The sequence below is a fragment of the Cryptomeria japonica genome, chromosome 6, assembly GCF_030272615.1.
Source record: "Cryptomeria japonica chromosome 6, Sugi_1.0, whole genome shotgun sequence".
In the NCBI taxonomy this organism is placed as follows: domain Eukaryota; kingdom Viridiplantae; phylum Streptophyta; class Pinopsida; order Cupressales; family Cupressaceae; genus Cryptomeria; species Cryptomeria japonica.
This window is the reverse complement of record NC_081410.1, coordinates 73,105,544-73,115,698: the sequence shown is the minus strand read 5'-3', so window position 1 is coordinate 73,115,698 and position 10,155 is coordinate 73,105,544.

The window sequence follows — 10,155 nt, the reverse complement described above, 5'->3', positions numbered from 1 at the left end:
CATTCTAGCTTCTTCTCTTCCTAAATTTTATGGACTGGTGACAGAGGACCCCGATACTTTCTTGTTTGAATTTGATGTCCTTTGTAGGAGTTATGATTACACTACATATGCCCATAGGCTTAAAATATTTCCCACCACTTTAAAAGGAATCAACTTTGAGATGGTTGTTAAGATAGATGGAGAATCACGTTGTGCAAATAGTTGGAGACATTTCAGGGCGGTTGAGAATTTAAAACAATGGGGAAGATGGTGTTCGAGTGAATCGTAAAAGGAATAGCGAGGTGATACCAAACTCATTTATGGTTGTCTCTAGTAGGCATCAATCTAGTAACCATTGCCATGCTATATTCTTGGCTGCAGTTTAGTAAAGTCCCACGTTTTCTGTGGATTAACTTCTTCTCCTTGCTGTAATAAATGTTTTCGCCTAATTTCATGGGAATGATCTAAGTAGTTGAAAGTTTGTTATAAATTTCTTATAAATAAAGACCTACACCTTTTCACAAAGGTTAGACAACATTTTTCCAAAATTAGAAGCATTTCTCTTATCTCATGCATTGTACTGACTTTTGGAAATAATGAATAAAAGCTATGTTATTCTAAGTATATAGAATCATTTTGAAGTCAGGATACACTCATCCAAGGGGGCGCACTTAGTGAGTATTCTTGTGTGATTGTTAGATTAAGTTTCCTTTTTGCTGCAATAGATGTTCTAGCAACTGACTGTTCCTATAGCCAATAGAACCAGATCCTATGACTGTTCCTGCAGCCAAAGTAGACATAGTAGTTCTTATTTGTCAGCTTTGAACTTAGTTAACAGTTATTTAGTTAGAATCTTTTGTTAATGTAAAGCTTTCCTGTAGCCATTCAATTATCATATTTTCGCTTGTTTATTTTAGATAGACTTAGTTGTTGTAGTAGTGTAGAATGACTTTCACTGGAACTTAGTGCATATACAATGCTAACCCATTTCAAGTAATACGTCCCTAGGTTGACAAGTAAATGAACCTCAGTCATGGAAATGACAGCTACTCAGAATGGATGACCAATCTTTGAGTTAAGACTTTAAATCTAGTTATTGTTCTTATTAGCCAGGCAAACATTTTTGGTGCCGTTGTCGGGGATGGTGTCAAACTAAGAACCTGTCATAGTTATGAATTTTTAAGTTTTCAGTATAGTTGGTTTTGATAGCTCAGTTTGTTTTAAGTAAGTTTCATGAATCTGCATGCATAGATGAAAAAGAGATGCTCAAGGTAGATTCCTTCCTAACCATCCTGATCATACAAGGCTCAATCCATATGAAGCACCAAATGTAAACCCTTTTGTTGCACTTAACCAAGCCCTAGATAATTTGAACCCACTTGCATTTGAACTTTCTGAGAACAACCTTCATTTCCTCTTTGGACCTCCTGAAGAGGACTCTTGTCCAGTAAACCCTCCTCAAAAACCAATGCAAGGAAATCCACCCCTCGGTGGAAATAACCCACCTCCACCTGTGAACCCAACATTTGAGTTCCCCATTTTTGATTTGCATGATAATGCTAACCTCAAGAACATTCTAGCTTCTTCTCTTCCTAAATTTTATGGACTGGTGACAGAGGACCCCGATACTTTCTTGTTTGAATTTGATGTCCTTTGTAGGAGTTATGATTACACTACATATGCCCATAGGCTTAAAATATTTCCCACCACTTTAAAAGGAATCAACTTTGAGATGGTTGTTAAGATAGATGGAGAATCACGTTGTGCAAATAGTTGGAGACATTTCAGGGCGGTTGAGAATTTAAAACAATGGGGAAGATGGTGTTCGAGTGAATCGTAAAAGGAATAGCGAGGTGATACCAAACTCATTTATGGTTGTCTCTAGTAGGCATCAATCTAGTAACCATTGCCATGCTATATTCTTGGCTGCAGTTTAGTAAAGTCCCACGTTTTCTGTGGATTAACTTCTTCTCCTTGCTGTAATAAATGTTTTCGCCTAATTTCATGGGAATGATCTAAGTAGTTGAAAGTTTGTTATAAATTTCTTATAAATAAAGACCTACACCTTTTCACAAAGGTTAGACAACATTTTTCCAAAATTAGAAGCATTTCTCTTATCTCATGCATTGTACTGACTTTTGGAAATAATGAATAAAAGCTATGTTATTCTAAGTATATAGAATCATTTTGAAGTCAGGATACACTCATCCAAGGGGGCGCACTTAGTGAGTATTCTTGTGTGATTGTTAGATTAAGTTTCCTTTTTGCTGCAATAGATGTTCTAGCAACTGACTGTTCCTATAGCCAATAGAACCAGATCCTATGACTGTTCCTGCAGCCAAAGTAGACATAGTAGTTCTTATTTGTCAGCTTTGAACTTAGTTAACAGTTATTTAGTTAGAATCTTTTGTTAATGTAAAGCTTTCCTGTAGCCATTCAATTATCATATTTTCGCTTGTTTATTTTAGATAGACTTAGTTGTTGTAGTAGTGTAGAATGACTTTCACTGGAACTTAGTGCATATACAATGCTAACCCATTTCAAGTAATACGTCCCTAGGTTGACAAGTAAATGAACCTCAGTCATGGAAATGACAGCTACTCAGAATGGATGACCAATCTTTGAGTTAAGACTTTAAATCTAGTTATTGTTCTTATTAGCCAGGCAAACATTTTTGGTGCCGTTGTCGGGGATGGTGTCAAACTAAGAACCTGTCATAGTTATGAATTTTTAAGTTTTCAGTATAGTTGGTTTTGATAGCTCAGTTTGTTTTAAGTAAGTTTCATGAATCTGCATGCATAGATGAAAAAGAGATGCTCAAGGTAGATTCCTTCCTAACCATCCTGATCATACAAGGCTCAATCCATATGAAGCACCAAATGTAAACCCTTTTGTTGCACTTAACCAAGCCCTAGATAATTTGAACCCACTTGCATTTGAACTTTCTGAGAACAACCTTCATTTCCTCTTTGGACCTCCTGAAGAGGACTCTTGTCCAGTAAACCCTCCTCAAAAACCAATGCAAGGAAATCCACCCCTCGGTGGAAATAACCCACCTCCACCTGTGAACCCAACATTTGAGTTCCCCATTTTTGATTTGCATGATAATGCTAACCTCAAGAACATTCTAGCTTCTTCTCTTCCTAAATTTTATGGACTGGTGACAGAGGACCCTGATACTTTCTTGTTTGAATTTGATGTCCTCTGTAGGAATTATGATTACACTACATATGCCCATAGGCTTAAAATATTTCCTGCCACTTTAAAAGAATCAACTTTGAGATGGTTGTTAAGCCAGATGGAGAATTACGTTGTGCAAATAGTTGGAGACATTTCAGGGTGATTGAGAATTTAAAACAATGGGGAAGATGGTGTTCGAGTGAATCGTAAAAGGAATAGCGAGGCGATACCAGACTCATTTATGGTTGTCTCCAGTAGGCATCAATCTAGTTTCCACTGCCATGCTATATTCTTGGTTGTGGTTTAGTAAAGTCCCATGTTTTTTGTGGATTAACTTCTTCTCCTTGTTGTAATAAATGTTTTCGCCTAATTTCATGGGCATGATCTAAGTAGTTGAAAGTTCATTATAACTTTCTTATAAATAAAGACCTACACCTCTTCACAAAGGTTAGATAATATTTTTCCAGAATTAGAAGCATTTCTCTTATCTTATGCATTGTACTAACTTTTGGAAATAGTGAATAAAAGCTATGTTATTCTGAGTATATAGAATCATTTTGAAGTCAGGATACACTCATCCAAGGGGGCCCACTTACTGAGTATTCCTGTGTGATTGTTAGATTAAGTTTCCTTTTTGGTGCAGTAGATGTTCTAGCAACTGGCTGTTCTTGTAGCCAATAGAACCAAATCCTATGACTGTTCCTACAGCCAAAGCAGACATAGTAGTTCTTGTTTGTTAGCTCTGAACTTAGTTAATAGTTATTTAGTTAGAATCTTTTGTTAATGTTAAGCTTTCTTGTAGCCATTCAATTATCATATTTTTGCTTGTTTATTTTAGATATAATTAGTTGTTGCAGTAAAGCATAATGACTTTCACTGGAACTTAGTGCATATACAATGCAGACCCATTTCAAGTAATATGTCCCTAGGTTGACAAGTAAATGAACCTCAGTCATGGAAATGATAGCTACTCAGAATGGATGACCAATCTTTGAGTTAAGACTTTAAATCTCGTTATTGTTCTTATTGGCTAGGCAAACATTTTTGGCGTCATTGTCGGGGATAGTGTCAAACTAAGAACCTGTCATAGTTATCAATTTTTAAGTTTTCAGTATAGTTGGTTTTGATAGCTCAGTTTGTTTTAAGTAAGTTTCATGAATCTGCATGCATAGACAAAAAAGAGATGCTCAAGGTAGATCCATTCCTAACCATCCCGATCATACAAGACTCAATCCATATGAAGCACCAAATGTAAACCCTTTTGTTGCACTTTACCAAGCCCCAGATAATTTGAACCCACTTGCATTTGAACTTTCTGAGAACAACCTTCATTTCCTCTTTGGACCTCCTGAAGAGGACTCTTGTCTAGTAAACCCTCCTCAAAAACCAATGCAAGGAAATCCACCCCTCAGTGGGAATAACCCACCTCCACCTGTGAACCCAACATTTGAGTTCCCCATTTATGATTTGCATGATAATGCTAACCTCAAGAACATTCTAGCTTCTTCTCTTCCTAAATTTTATGGACTGGTGACAGAGGACCCCGATACTTTCTTGTTTGAATTTGATGTCCTTTGTAGGAGTTATGATTATACTACATATTCCCATAGGCTTAAAATATTTCCTGCCACTTTAAAAGAATCAACTTTGAGATGGTTTATGAGCCTAGGGAGTAGTACAATCACTACATGGGATGAGATGAAACCGTTGTTTCTTGTGAAATATAAATATTATTGTAGACGGATTGACTGCCATGGGGATCATATCTTTAGAATGACACAAAGGGAGGATGATCGTCTAGAAGATTATTTGGAGAGATTTCTATTCAGTGTCAAGAAGTCCAAGCATAGTACTTTAAATGAAGATTCTCTTAAGTTGATATTTCTGAGGGGGATCAGTGATGAATGCACAGATGCTATAGACCTTATGGGAGGTGGTGATATAAATCAATCAACATGGAATGACATTGGCCAAATTTGTAATAAGTATTCTAGATCTTCTTCTAAGAAGAATAAGTATTTCAAGCCGAGAATGTGTTCATCAACATCCAGTAATGGAGTTTCGCAAATGGAGCTTAGTCACCTTTTGAAGGATTTTAAAGAGGATATCATAAACAATATGGCTACTCAGTTAGACACACTTCAAGCTAAGAAGAAGCATGAGGAAGTTGATGCAATGTTCGTAGAATTCTGTCCACATTGTAGACAAAAGAAAAGAGACAGCAGATGTAAGATGGTTGCAAATCATGAAGTTCCTGATTTCAAGACAATACAAGGAGGTGATGAACAAATCTTTTATGTTTCTCAAGAAAGGCCAAATTTTCCAAGACAAGGTATGCCTCCTGATCCAGTTTCTTTTTTTGGTTATAGTGGAAATTCCTATGCACAAAATAATTAGTGGCAACCTCCATATGCTCAAAATTTTGAAAATTTTGAAAATTGGTTAACCCTCAAGGCCAAGGGAAATTTTTTTCAAATCAAACTGCTTAGTGGTAGCAACCACAACGAAATTGGTCTCAATCTCAGGGACCATGGCAACCATTCCAAGGCAATTGGAAACCTACTCCTCAATAGAGAGGAAATCAGCAATGGTCAAATCAGTCTTCTGGTTAGCAACAACCTCTACAGTAGCCTCAATAGTCTCAACAACTTGCTATACTGCCCCCTCCTACTACTAATACCGTTCCACTTAAACCCACACAACTTCCCACTCAACCCATGCCAAATCCTAATTGTAATCCTCAACAAAAACAAGTTTATTCAGATGATCCTAATCAATACCCAACATATTCTCTTTCTATAAGTGATATTCACCTTAGATCTGGGATAACTTTGCCTAACCCGTCCCCTCCAGTTATAACTGAAGTACAAAAGGAAAAGGAAATATCTAGCCCAACAACCCAAATTCCCCAGAGTCGGCAAATACCCCCATTTCCTCAAAGGTTGCAGGCTGAAGAGATTCCTCAGCAAGAGGATATAAATTTTGATATCATTGATCAGCTGAAACACATATGTGTTAAGATTCCATTATTTCAGGCTATTAAGGATGTCCCTATCTATGGTAAGGCAATTAAAGAGGCATGTTTAAGGAAACCTGGCAGGAAGAAAAATGATCCACAAACAATGCATGTAACGGGTCAACTAGATGATATTATGTTGGGAAAAGTTTCAATACCTAAATATTTTGACCTTGGTAGTCCTATTGTGGAAATAGTCATCAATGGCACTTAGATAAAGAACACCTTAATAGATTTGGGAGCAGCCATCAATGTAATGACAAAGGACATTATGCAAAAACTTAACATAACCAGTCTCAGACCTACTCCTACTGTCCTGCAACTTGCTGACAATTCCACGATTCGGCTTGATGATATGATTGAAGATGTTGTCATTACTCTAGACTCCTGGGAATATCCGACAAATTTTATGATCTTGTCTTCTAAAGCTACATTGGGGGGATATCCAGTCATCTTAGGGAGACCTTGGCTTGCTACAATCGATGCATATATTGGACGTCGATTAGGGGACATGACTATTTCTGATGGAAATACTACTAAAACCCTAGCTCTATATTCACCTGCTCAACCCTAACTTGATCAAGAACAAGTTGTTTGGCTTGAAGTGGGGGAGGAATTAGAAGGGGAATTGAACTCTATTAGTCATCTTATGATGATTAATAGAGAATCATTTATACGACTCCAGGATGATGATTTTTTTCTTTCTAAAATCTTGGAAAATCAGTATAATCTGGAGTAGCAGTCGCAGGAGTTAACATCAAGTATTACAACATCGGATTTTCCTGCAGCCACTGACATATTGCATACCTTGTTTCCGCAGGAAGTCCGCACTTCTTATCTTTCTGAAGTAGCTCATATCGATCTTACTTTCAAGGTGGAAGTTGATCCAAATAAATATTTGAATATAAATAATCAACTCACAGAAACTCAAAGGCTAACATTGGTTGAATTTCTCAAATGTCATCAACACGCTTTTGTGTGGGATTACAAAGATATGAAAGGAATAGATCCTACGATTTGTACACCCCATATTTATATCAAAGAAGACTGTAGACCGCTTAGACAACCATAAAGAAGAATCAATCCTGCATTAAGGGAGGTAGTTAAAGAGGAACTATAGAAATTGTTAAATGTTGGATTTATCTATCCTATATCAGATAGTCAGTGGGTGTCGCCTCTAGTAATAGTTCTAAAGAAAGGAGGTAATTGGTGGGTATTTGTAGATTATAGAGCTCTGAACTTAGCAGCTAGGAAGGATAATTTTCCATTACCATTTTTGGATCAAGTATTAGATTCCTTGGCAAGGAAGCGATACTTTTCATTCTTGGATGGATTCAGTGGCTACAACCAGATTCAAATTGCTCCTGAGGATCAAGAAAAGATTACATTTACTTGCCCTTGGGGAACATATGCATATTTTGTTCTTCCCTTTGGGTTGTGTAATGCTCCAGCTACTTTTGAAAGAGCAGTCATAAGTATATTTTCAAATATTTCCCAGGATAGCATGGAGATCTATATGGATGATTTTACCACTTATGGTTAAAAATTTGAAGAGGCATTGGAGAATTTAAAGAAAGTTTTACAGAGGTGTGATGATTAAAATTTATCCATGAACAGTGAAAAATGCTTTATGATGATGCAGGAAGGCATAGTTCTTGGTCATCATATCTCTATAACTAGAATACAGGTTGACCCAGCCAAAATAGAAGTCATTCAAAACCTTTTCATTCCCACAAAGCAAAAGGATGTTCAAAGTTTCCTTGGTCATGTTGGATATTATCAAAGATTTTTAAAGGAATTTAGTAAAATTGTAGGACCTTTGTATTGTCTTTTGACTAAAGATATGGAGTTTGATTGGACTCCTACATTCCATGAAGCTTTCTTGAAGCTCAAACTTGCATTGACTCAAGCACCAGTGCTCAAGGGTCCGAATTGGTCATTGCCTTTTCATATTCATAGAGATGCATCAGATTATGCTATAGGAGCAATTTTGGGACAAAAGATGGACAATTTAGAGAATGTAATTCACTTCATCAATAAAAACATGGAGGAACCTGAGCTTAATTATACTGTCACAAAAAGGAGATGTTGGCAGTAATATATGCACTTAATAAATTTAGGCATTATATCACAGGATATCAAATACATGTGCATATTGATCATACAACAATCAGATATCTCATGAACAAGCCTTCAATTACAGGAAGATTAGCTCGATGGTTACTATTGATGCAAGAATTTGATATTACAATTGTTAATAAACCAGGTAAAGCTAATGTAGTTGTAGATTATCTTTCTAAGCTTCAATTGTAAGATAATCCTAAAGTTATAGATGATGCTTTCTCAGATTAACATTTGTTCTTGATAAAAGATCACACTCCTTGGTATGCTGACATTGCAAATTATTTGGATGCTAATAAGATGCCTTCTCATTCCTCTCCTAAATAAAGAAGGTTGCTAGTTGAGAAAATCTTTAATTTCTCTTGGATTGTTGATTGTTTATTTTATACTGGACCTGACCAAGTCTTAAGAAGGTGTGTCAAAGAGGATGAAACATATGACATTCTTCATGCATGTCATGATGAGCCATGTGGAGGACATTTTGCTGCTAAAAGAATAACACTTAAAATCCTTAACATAGGGTATTATTGGCCTGCTTTGCATAAAGATGCAATTCAATATACTAGAAAATGTGATAGATGCCAACGAATGGGTAGGCCCACCAAATCTGATGAAATTCCATTGTATCCCCAAATATTGGCTGCACCATTTGACAAATGGGGATTGGATTTAGTTGGACCAATTGATCCTCCTTCCAATGGGAAATCCTATATTCTAGTATGCATTGATTATGTTACAAAATGGGTGGAAACAAGAGCAATGATGCATGCAAGAGATAATAAGGTAGCTGAATTTCTCTATGAGAAAATATTTACCAGATATGGAGTACCAAGAGAGATTGTTTCAGATCAAGGACCACAATTTACTTCCACATTAATTGCAGCATTGGTTAATGAATATAATATTAGACATGGGAAGTCTACTCCATACCATCCTTAGGAAAATGGTTAGGTAGAGATTACAAACAAGGATTCAGAATCTATTCTTACCAAGACAGTAGCTCTTCATAAGAAAGATTGGTCAAATAGACTTCCTGAAGCCATTTGGGCATATAGAACAACATGGAAGACAACAATTGGTTTTACACCTTTTGAAATGGTCTATGGAAAAACAACCATGATGCACATTGAGTTTGAGCATAAAACTCTTAGGACAACTCTGCAATTGAATATGACTCTGTTAGAAGCACAAAAAGACCGCATCATGCAATTGAATGCCCTAGATGAACTGATAAAGATGGTTGTCCAGCATACAATAATTATTCAACATAAACGTGCTACATGGCATGATAAATATATTAAGGAGAGAGTTTAAATCTGGAGATTGGGAATTATTATATGATTCCAGATATAAGGATACAATGGGGAAGCTACAAACATGTTGGTTGGGCCCATATGAGATTGATGAAGTTTTTCAAAATGGAGCAGTTTGGCTGGCAACAATAGACCTAGTTAGATTCAAATTTTTGGTCAATGGTCATCGACTATGCCTTTATCATAAGCTTGCAACAAAAGAAGAGTTCCTGCAACAATTTGACAACCAAGTGTAGACCATAGTTCTTGTAGCCTCTACAGGGGGCATTCTTGGCACAATTCCTATAGCTTCTGCAGGGGCCTTCTTGGTCTCGAGTCTTAAAATTCCTTTTGCATGCATTCATAATAAACATTTCCATATTTTATGAAAATACCATTCTCCGCTAATAATTTTCTCATCCACCTCATCTCATTTCATTTCTATTTCTATCACATCATCCACTTCACGTCACCTCATCTCATATCATGAATAACTAATCATTTAATTGCATTATTAATTAGCATGACTGCAGGTATGTATAGTATTTATTTTTCTTTAATTATGCA